This window comes from Triticum urartu, chromosome 5A (assembly GCF_056163025.1).
Source record: "Triticum urartu cultivar PI428250 chromosome 5A, HENAU_Tu73, whole genome shotgun sequence".
Classification (NCBI taxonomy): Eukaryota; Viridiplantae; Streptophyta; class Magnoliopsida; order Poales; family Poaceae; genus Triticum; species Triticum urartu.
Genome location: NC_141877.1, coordinates 616,265,856 through 616,277,572, shown reverse-complemented (window position 1 = coordinate 616,277,572; position 11,717 = coordinate 616,265,856).

Here is an 11,717-nt window from a genome sequence, read left to right as displayed (position 1 = left end):
GCTTGGGGATCTAGTTTTGCTATGTCCACTACTTGTTGCAATGATCATGATTGGGGTGATTCTTCTTTTGATCTTGAAAATTTATTTAAGCCCCATGATGAATATGAGATTGATAATAGTGTTTGCAATATTATTGAAAGTGAGTTTGGAAGAGTGTAAACTTTAGATCCCACATATTTGGAGAATGTTCAATCTTATGAATTTTTTGATAAAAGTGGGTTTGGAGAGGTCATGACTTTAGTTAATGTTAATCCAACTATTTTGGAAGAGTGTCAACTTTGCATGCATGTGGATCGTGTTGAAAATATTCTATGTGATAGATGTTTTGTTGAATTTGCTTATGATCCCACATGTAATTATTATGAGAGATGAAAATATGATTGTAGAAATTTTCATGTTACTAAATTACCTCTCATTATGTTGAGATTGCTATTGTTTCTTTCTGCTTCCTTGAATATGCTAGTTTTTGCTTGCTATGATAATTTGTTTGCTTATAAGATGCCTATGCATAGGAAGTATGTTAGACTTAGATGTGTTTGTCACGTGTTTTATGATGCTCTCTTTTGTGCTTCAATTCTTGTCTTTCATGTGAGCATCATTGAAATTATCAATGCCTAGCTAGGGGCGTTAAACGATAGCGCTTGTTGGGAGGCAATCCAATTTAATTTTTGTTTCTTGCTTTTTGATTCTGTTTAGTAATAAATAATTCATCTAGCCTCTGGTTAGATGTGGTTTTATGATTTTAATTAGTGTTTGTGCCAAGTAGAACCTTTGGGAAGACTTGGGGAAAGTCTTTGCAATCTTGCTGTAAAAAACAGAAACTTTAGCACTCACGAGATTTGCTGCCATTTTTTTACTGGAGAGTGCTATTTAGTTAATTCCTTTTTAAGATGATTAATAGATAAATTCCTCATGTCCATCAATTTATTTTAGAATTTTTGGGGTTCCAGACGTACTCGAAACCTACAGATTACTACAGACTGTTTTGTTTTTGACAGATTCTATTTTTCGTGTGTTGTTTGCTTATTTTGATGAATCTATGGCTAGTAATAGAGTTTATGAACCATAGAAAAGTTGGAATACAGTAGGTTTAACACCAATTTAAATAAATAATGAGTTCATTACAGTACATTGAATTGGTGGTTTGTTTTCTTTTACTAACGGAGCTCACGAGATTTTCTTTTAAGTTTTGTGTTGTGATGTTTTCAAGTTTTGGGTAAAGATTTGATGGATTATGGAACAAGGAGAGGAAAGAGCCTAAGCTTGGGGATGTCCAAGGCACACCAAGGTAAAATCCAAGGACAAACAAAAGCCTAAGCTTGGGGATGCCCCGGAAGGCATCCCCTCTTTCGTCTTCGTCCATCGGTAACTTTACTTGGAGCTATATTTTTATTCACCACATGATATGTGTTTTTGTATGATTTGAGTCTTTTATTTTTAGTTTACCACAATCATCCTTGTTGTACATGCTACGTCTTGAGCTTGCGTTGGTTTTCCCCGAAGAGGAAGGGATGATGCAGCAGAGTAGCGTAAGTATTTCCCTCAGTTTTTGAGAACCAAGGTATCAATCCAGTAGGAGGCCACGCTCAAGTCCCTCGTACCTGCACAAAACGATAGCTACTCGCAACCAACGCGATTAGGGGTTGTCAATCCCTTCACGGTCACTTACGAGAGTGAGATCTGATAGATATAATATTTTTGGTATTTTTGGTATAAAGATGCAAAGTAAAAAGTAAAAGCAAAGTAAAAAAGCAAAGCAATATTAAAGTGATGGAGATTGATATGATGAGAATAGACCCGGGGGCCATAGGTTTCACTAGTGGCTTCTCTCAAGAGCATAAGTATTCTATGGTGGGTGAACAAATTACTGTTGAGTAATTGACAGAATTGAGCATAGTTATGAGAATATCTAGGCATGATCATGTATATAGGCATCACGTCCGTGACAAGTAGATCGAAACGATTCTGCATCTACTACTATTACTCCACTCATCGACCGCTATCCAGCATGCATCTAGAGTATTAAGTTAAAAACAGAGTAACGCCTTAAGCAAGATGACATGATGTAGAGAGATAAATTCATGCAATATGAAATAAACCCCATCTTGTTATCCTCGATGGCAACGATGCAATACGTGTCTTGCTGCCCTTTCTGTCACTGGGTAAGGACACCGCAAGATCGAACCAAAAGCTAAGCACTTCTCCCATGGCAAGAAGTACCAATCTAGTTGGCCAAACCAAACGGATAATTCGAAGAGACTTGCAAAGATAACCAATCATACATAAAAGAATTCAGAGAAGATTCAAATATTATTCATAGATAGACTTGATCATAAACCCATAATTCATCGGTCTCAACAAACACACCGCAAAAAGAAGATTACATCGAATAGATCTCCACAAGAGAGGGGGAGAACTTTGTATTGAGACTCAAAGAGAGAGAAGAAGCCATCTAGCTACTAACTATGGACCCGAAGGTCTGAGGTAAACTACTCACACTTCATCGGAGAGGCTATGATGATGTAGAAGCCCTCCGTGATGACGGCCCTCTTCCGGCGGAGCTCCGGAACATGCCCCAAGATGGGATCTCGTGGATACAGAAAGTTGCGGCGGTGGAATTAGGTTTTTGGCTCCTGTTCTGATCGTTTGGGGGTACGTGTGTATATATAGGAGGAAGAAGTACGCCGGAGGAGCAACGAGGGGTCCACGAGGCAGGGGGCGCGCCCTAGGGGGGGCGCCCCCCACCCTCGTGACCGCCTCTTTTGTTCCTTGGAGCAGGGTCCAAGTCTCCTGGATCACGTTCGGTGAGAAAATCACGTTCCCGAAGATTTTATTCCGTTTGGACTCCGTTTGATATTCCGTTTCTTCGAAACACTGAAATAGGCAAAAAACAGCAATTCTGGGCTGGGCCTCCGGTTAATAGGTTAGTCCCAAAAATAATATAAAAGTGGAAAATAAAGCCCAATATAGTCCAAAACAGTAGATAATATAGCATGGAGCAATCAAAAATTGTAGATACGTTGGAGACGTATCAGGCATCCCCAAGCTTAATTCCTGCTCGTCCTCGAGTAGGTAAATGATAAAAAGAGAATTTTTGATGCGGAGTGCTACTTGGCATAATTTCAATGCAAATCTTCTTAATTGTGGTATGAATATTCAGATTAGAAAGATTCAAGACAAAAGTTTATATTGACATAAAAAATAATAATACTTCAAGCATACTAACAAGGCAATTATGTCTTCTCAAAATAACATGGCCAAAGAAAGTTATCCCTACAAAATCATATAGTCTGGCTATGCTCTATCTTCACCACACAAAATATTTAAATCATGCACAACCCCGATGACAAGCCAAGCAATTGTTTCATACTCTAACTTTTTCAAAACTTTTTCAATCTTCACGCAATACATGAGCGTGAGCCATGGATACAGCACTATAAGTGGAATAGAATGGTGGTTGTGGAGAAGACAAAAAGGAGAAGATAGTCTCACATCAACTAGGCGTATCAACGGGCTATGAAGATGCCCATCAATAGATATCAATGTGAGTGAGTAGGGATTGCCATGCAACAGATGCACTAGAGCTATAAGTATATGAAAGCTCAAAAAGAAACTAAGTGGGTGTGCATCCAACTTGCTTGCTCATGAAGACCTAGGGCAATTTGAGGAAGCCCATCATTGGAATATACAAGCCAAGTTCTATAATGAAAAATTCCCACTAGTATATGAAAGTGATAACATGAGAGACTCTCTACTATGAAGATCATGATGCTACTTTGAAGCACAAGTGTGGTAAGAGGATAGTAACATTGTCCCTTCTCTCTTTTTCTCTCATTTTTTTATTTGGGCCTTTTCTCTTTTTTATGGCCTCTTTTTATTTGGGCTTCTTTGGCCTCTCTTTTTTCGTCTGGAGTCTCATCCCGACTTATGGGGGAATCATAGTCTCCATCATTCTTTCCTCACTTGGGACAATGCTCTAATAATGATGATCATCACACTTTTATTTTTCTTATAACACAACAATTACAACTCGATACTTAGAACAAAATATGACTCTATATGAATGCATCCGACGGTGTACCGGGATATGCAATATGACAATGATGGAGTGTGTCATGATAAACGGAACGGTGGAAAGTTGCATGGCAATATATCTCGGAATGGCTATGGAAATGCCATAATAGGTAGGTATGGTGGGTGTTTTGAGGAAGGTATATGGTAGGTGTATGATACCGGCGAAAGGTGCGCGGTATTAGAGAGGCTAGCAAAGGTGGAAGGGGGAGAGTGCGTATAATCCATGGACTCAACATTAGTCATAAAGAACTCATATACTTATTGCAAAAATCTAGAAGTTATCAAAGCAAAGTATTACGCGAATGCTCCTAGGGGGATAGATTGGTAGGAAAAGACCATCTCTCATCCCCGACCGCCACTCATAAGGAAGACAATCAATAAATAAATCATGCTCCGACTTCATCACATAACGGTTCACCATACGTGCATGCTACGGGAATCACAAACTTCAACACAAGTATTCTTTAAATTCACAACTACTCAACTAGCATGACTTTAATATTATCACCTCCATATCTCAAAACAATTATCATGCTTCAATCTTTTCTTAGTATTCAACACACTCAAAAGAAAGTTTCACAAATCTTGAATACCAAGCATATTATTATTAAGCAAATTACCATGCTATTAACAAACTCTCAAAATAATTTAAGTGAAGCATGAGAGATCAATAGTTTCTTTAAAACAAATCCACCACCGTGCTCTAAAAGATCTAAGTGGAGCACATAGAGCAAAATTATAACGCTCAAAAGATATAGGTGAAGCACATAGAGCAAAACTACTTAGCTCAAAAGATATAAGTGAAGCACATAGAGTATTCTATCAAATTTTAATTCATGTATGGCTCTCTCAAAAGGTGTGTACAGCAAGGATGATTGTGCCATACTAATACACAAAGACACAAATAATACAAGACGCTCCAAGCAAAACACATATCATGTTGGTGAATAAAAATATAGCTCCAAGTAAATTACCGATGGAAGTGGACGAAAGAGGGGATGCCTTCCGGGGCATCCCCAAGCTGACTTTTTGGTGTCCTTGGATTATCTTGGGGGTGCCATGGGCATACCCAAGCTTAGGCTCTTTCCACTCCTTGTTCCATGATCCATCAAAAGAATTCACCCAAAACTTGAAAACTTCACAACAGAAAACTCAAAATAGAAAACCCGTGAGCTCCGTTAGCGAAAGAAAACAAAAGACCACTTCAAGGTACTGTAATGAACTCATTCTTTATTTATATTGGTGTTAGACCTACTGTATTCCAACTTCTCTATGGATTATAAACTATTTTACTAGCCATAGATTCATCAAAATAAGCAAACAACACACGAAAAACAGAATCTGTCAAAAACAGAACAGTCTGTAGTAATCTGTAGCTAGCGCAAGATCTGGAACCCCAAAAATTCTAAAATAAATTGCTGGATGTGAGGAATTTATCTATTAATCATCTGCAAAAATAATTAACTAAATATCACTCTTAAAATAAAAATGACAGCAGTTCTCGTGAGCGCTAAAGTTTCTGTTTTTTACAGCAAGTTCAACAAGACTTTCCCCAAGTCATCCCAATGGTTCTACTTGGCACAAACACTAATTAAACACAAAAAACACAAGCAAAACAGAGGCTAAATAATTTATTTATTACTAAGCATGAGCAAAAAGCAAGGAATAAAAATAAAATTGGGTTGCCTCCCAACAAGCGCTATCGTTTAACGCCCCTAGCTAGGCATAAAAGTGAGGATAGATCTAGGTATTGCCATCTTTGGTTCTAGAGAAAAAGAGAGCAAACTTGTTGTCTATGGAATTAATCTTTCTATTTTGACAGAGTACATGTCCATTAATGGTAGAAGATAGATTAAGAATGTTGTGGAAATTGGCATCTAGGCTAGCTTTTATTTCTTTAATAGATTCTTTTTGGTAAGAAAGCAAGAGAGATGTGATTTCAGCTTTCTCATTAATGGGGTGCCCAAATATAGTTTTCATCCTCTCATAGGTATCTATGGGGTCCCCTTCGAGAAAACCCCCCGCGAAAATAGAATCTAAAACTTGTTTGAACGAAGTGGGTAGCCCAACATAAAAGCTTTTTAAGTAAACCTCAATGTGATATTGGGGTACATAGCTAGCCCGGATCCTTAACAGCCTATCCCAAGCATCTTTCAAAGATTCATCAAGTAAATAACGAAAAATTCCAGAATCATCGTCATCAAAATTACTAAGGTTCTCATTGATAACTCCGGCAAGTTGTTCCATAGCATTCCGATTCAAGAGTTTAGATAAGATAGCAGGATTGTCTAAAGTACTAGAACTTGGGAGAGAACCCCCAACTCTTTTTGGTTCTGACATGGCGAGGGAAAAGAGGCAAATAGAGAGGGAGGATAGAGAGAGAGAGAGGGCGAATAAAACGGCAAGGGTGAATTGGGGGGAGAGGAAAACGAGAGGCAAATGGCAAATAATGTAATGCGAGAGATAGGGATTGTGATGGGTACTTGGTATGTTGACTTTTTGCATAGACTCCCCGGCAACGGCGCCAGAAATCCTTCTTGCTACGTCTTGAGCTTGCGTTGGTTTTCCCCGAAGAGGAAGGGATGATGCGGCAGAGTAGCGTAAGTATTTCCCTTAGTTTTTTAGAACCAAGGTATCAATCCAGTAGGAGGCCACGCTCAAGTCCCTCGTACCTGCACAAAACGATAGCTACTCGCAACCAACGCGATTAGGGGTTGTCAATCCCTTCACGGTCACTTACGAGAGTGAGATCTAATAGATATAATATTTTTGGTATTTTTTGGTATAAAGATGCAAAGTAAAAAGTAAAAGCAAAGTAAAAAAGCAAAGCAAGATTAAAGTGATGGAGATTGATATGATGAGAATAGACCCGGGGGCCATAGGTTTCACTAGTGGCTTCTCTCAAGAGCATAAGTATTCTACGGTGGGTGAACAAATTACTGTTGAGCAATTGACAGAATTGAGCATAGTTATGAGAATATCTAGGCATGATCATGTATATAGGCATCACGTCCGTGACAAGTAGATCAAAACGATTCTGCATCTACTACTATTACTCCACTCATCGACCGCTATCCAGCATGCATCTAGAGTATTAAGTTAATGAAAACAGAGTAACGCCTTAAGCAAGATGACATGATGTAGAGGGATAAACTCATGCAATATGATGAAAACCCCGTCTTGTTATCCTCGATGGCAACAATACAATACGTGCCTTCCTGCCCCTACTGTCACTGGGAAAGGACACCGCAAGATTGAACCCAAAACTAAGCACTTCTCTCATTGCAAGTAAGATCAATCTAGTAGGCCAAACCAAACTGATAATTCGAAGAGACTTGCAAAGATAACCAATCATACATAAAATAATTCAGAGAAGATTCAAATATTGTTCATAGATAGACTTGATCATAAACCCACAATTCATCGGTCTCAACAAACACACCGCAAAAAGAAGATTACATCGAATAGATCTCCATAAGAGAGGGGGAGAACATTGTATTGAGATCCAAAAAGAGAGAAGAAGCCATCTAGATAATAACTATGGCCCCGTAGGTCTGAGGTGAACTACTCACACTTCATCGGAGGGGCTATGGTGATGATGTAGAAGCCCTCCGTGATCGATGCCCCCTCCGGCGGAGCTCTGGAACAAGCCCCAAGATGGGATCTCGTGGATACAGAAAGTTGAGGCGGTGGAATTAGGGTTTTGGCTCCATATCTGATCGTTTGGGGGTACGTAGGTATATATAGGAGGAAGGAGTACGTCGGTGGGGCAATAGGGGGCCCACGAGGGTGGAGGGCACGCCTGGGGGGGGGGGGTAGGCGCGCCCCCTACCTCGTGGCCTCCTCTTTTGTGTCTTGACGTAGGGTCCAAGTCTCCTGGATCATGTTCGGTGAGAAAATCACGTTCCCGAAGGTTTCATTCCGTTTGGACTTCGTTTGATATTCCTTTTCTACGAAACCCTAAAATAGGCAAAAAACAACAATTCTGGGCTGAGCCTCCGGTTAATAGGTTAGTCCCAAAAATAATATAAAAGTGGATAATAATGTCCAAAACAGTAGATAATATAGCATGGAGCAATCAAAAAATATAGATACGTTGGAGACGTATCATACATCATCTCATAACTAACTCCTTAGTCACTTTGCTTGCAAGCTTCTTGTGATGTGTATTACCGAGAGGGCCCAGAAATACCTTTCCGATACACGGAGTGACAAAATCCCAATCTCGATCCATGCCAACTCAACAGACACCTTCGAAGATACCTGTAGAGCATCTTTATGACCGCCCAGTTATGTTGTGATGTTTGATAGCACATAAGGCATTCCTCCGGTGTCCGGGAGTTGCATGATCTCATGGTCGAAGGAATATGTATTTGTCATTAAGAAATCAGTAGCAATAAACTGAATGATCATATGCTAAGCTAACGGATGGGTCTTGTCCATCACATCATTCTCCTAATGATGTGATCCTGTTATCAAGTAACAATACATGTCTTATCAACAAGCTAGTCTAGTAGAGGCTCACTAGGACACGGTATTTGTTTATGTATCCACACATGTATTTAAGTTTGCGATAAATATAATTCTAGCATGAATAATAAATCTTTATCATGAATAAAGAAATATAATAATGACAACTTTAGTATTGCCTCCAGTGCATATTTCCATCAAGAGCCACTACCCACGATGAAAATATAGGAAGCACACGCAACTTGAGATAAAAGAACAGAGGTTTTTTTTGTTTCTCTATATTTTCTTTTTTTTCATTTATTTGGTTCTTTGTTTGGTGTTCTTATTTTTGTTTGGGTTTAATTTCTTATCATTATACTTCATTTTTTATTTTGTTTTTATTTGGGTTTCGCTTTGTTTTTTTGTGGTTTTTAACAATTTTCTTTTCTGTCTCATTTTCATGTTTTTATTTTTTGATTTTTCATTTATTTGGTTTTCTCTGTTTCTTCTGTTTTTGCATTCTACATTTTCGTATATGTCAAAAACATTTTTCTAATACATGTTCAACATTTTTCCAATATATATTTAACATTATTAATACATAGTATACATAAACACACACACACACACACATTTAAAAAAATTCATATGCTTGATTAACATGTTTCAAATAGAATATTATTTTTTTAATGCATAACCAACATTTTTATTATACACACTTTAAACATTTTTCACATACTTGATCAAAATTTTCCAAATACAAGATTAACATTTTTCTGATACATGGTTAACATTTTTCTATGCACATTTCACAATTTTTTAAATGCTTTATTAACATTTTTTCAAAAGCAAGATTGAGATAGTTTTTGAATCGATGGTCAACATTTTTTGTATACACATTTATTATTTTCTAGATGCTTGATTCACATTTTTGAAATCCTGTCCAACATTTTTTCAAATGCTTGATTAACATTTTTATATACAATGATAAAAAATTCATTATTTGCATGCTTGGTTAACATTTTTTAAATACACATTTAACATTTCCTTGTACTTGGTAAATATTTTTGAAATACTAATGTTTTTAAAGGCTTGGCTAATATTTTTTATCTACATGATCAAAATATTTCTTCATTTTTTTAATACATGATCAACATTTTTTGTACATGTTCAATATTTTTTAATGCATAATTGACTTTATTAAAATTATTTAAAATATATTTCTGTAATATATATATATATATATTTAGAATATTTTAAAGTGTAAATAAAGTAAAATGGAATTTAAAAACAAAATAAAAATGTGACCAAAAAGCGGAAAAGAAAATGTGGCACTGTACTATCGCGAACTAGGCCGGCCCATATGTTCGTGCATCAGTGAGTCGCATGCTAGGACCTCCTATATGACGCATTCTGCGTCGAAGAGGAGCTCGACCCACACAGCCGACGCACGACTGGGACGGCCCATCGACGCGAAATCCGTTTCTGTTTGCTGCATCGCGCGCGACCTAATAAAAACCACGACCAGTTTGCCACCCCACCACACAGCTGCTTGTGAAAATTAAGGCGCTAAACTCTATAAGAAAAGACAGCAGGGTTGTGATTTTGGAAAAATCAATTTAGAAACATTTCTTGAAATTTTTGACCGATTTGAAATGCCGCATATATTTTTTGATATTCCAAGTATTGTTTCTGAAAAAATGAAACAATTTTGTAATCAGAATTTAGAAAAACCATGAACATTTTTCAAAATGCTGCATGCATTTTTCTTAAATTGTTCACGTTTTTCAAAAAAATTGAACAATATTTCAAAACGGGAACAATTTCTAAAATCATGAACATATTTTGAATATTTTGAACAAATTTCGAATTAGAGAATTTTTTTGAAAATCCCAAACAAATTAGAAACACGAATAATTTTTTAATACATGAACAAAAATTAGAAAAACAGAACATTTTGTGAAATTTATGAACAATTTTTGAAAACAGGATTTTTTTTTGAAATCCTGGTTATTATTGAAAATTTCCAAAAATGAACAAAAATATTATGAACATTTTTTGAAATTCGCGAAGAATTTTGTAAAAATGCGAACATATTTTAATATGAACAAAATTTTGAAAACACGAACATTCTTTAAAATTGAACTTTTTTAAAAGCATAAAGGTTTTTTAGGTTTCCAAACAACTTTTGAAACATGAACACTAAAAAGGAAACTAAAAAATTGAAATATAAACACGAAATGGAAAAAAGAGAAAGAAACAGAATAGTCAAATAAAAGAAAAAAATAAAGAAGAAAAATAAACAGAAAAACAAAAAAATAAGAACCATAAAACCGGTTCAGGGAACCTGCTAGGGGCCAGTTCTTTTCGCCTCATGATTCTTCAGAATGTCATTCTGGAAAACTGCCCCCAGAATCGTGTGCCCACAGAATTGTCTGTCCAGTTCTTTTCTGTGATTCTAGTATGTGATTGTTGTATGAGTTGTGTACTGAAATGTCTGTAACGCCCCTACCCCGAAGCTCACCAGCACCGGCGAAGTTGGTTGCCGGCGCCGGCGCCTCCTGCTGTAGGACAGTTGGGTCAGGGTCAGGAAGCAGGTTCGCGGAGGAGGAGAAGGGGCGGCCGGCGCAGAGTGGTCGGGGATGGCCGTGGACTGGACGGGGAGGCATCGTAGAGGACCGCCGCCAACGGATCTAACAATGTCGGGGCGAGGAATCCGGTCGGCGGCGCCTCCTGTTGCAGGGCGGTTGGGGCGGAGCGGGGAAGCTGGTTCGTGGAGGAGGAGAAGGAGCGGCGGCGCAGGGTGGTCGGGGATGGTCGTGGACTGGACGGGGAGGCGCCGTAGAGGACCGCCGCCGACGGATCTGACGACGTCGGGGCGGGGAGTCCGGTTGGCGGCGCCAACCCTAGGTCGACTGGTTCGTTTTGGCTGGGGACAAGTGACGCACGGGGGTGAATCGAGTATTTTTGGGCCTTCTCGGTCGGCTGGCCCGAGTGGCATATTGGGGGTAATTTGTAGGTCCAATAGGGGTAGTTGCTAAAACTGAATCGTTTTGTTTTGAGAGGCTTGCCAGAATTGCCACACTCACCAATTTCCCACGATTCTGGAATACTCTTGTGATTGTGGAATGATTCTAGACGATTCCTGTGACAGAGTTGAGTTCTTTTGCAATTGTGATTTTCCCGGCAATTAT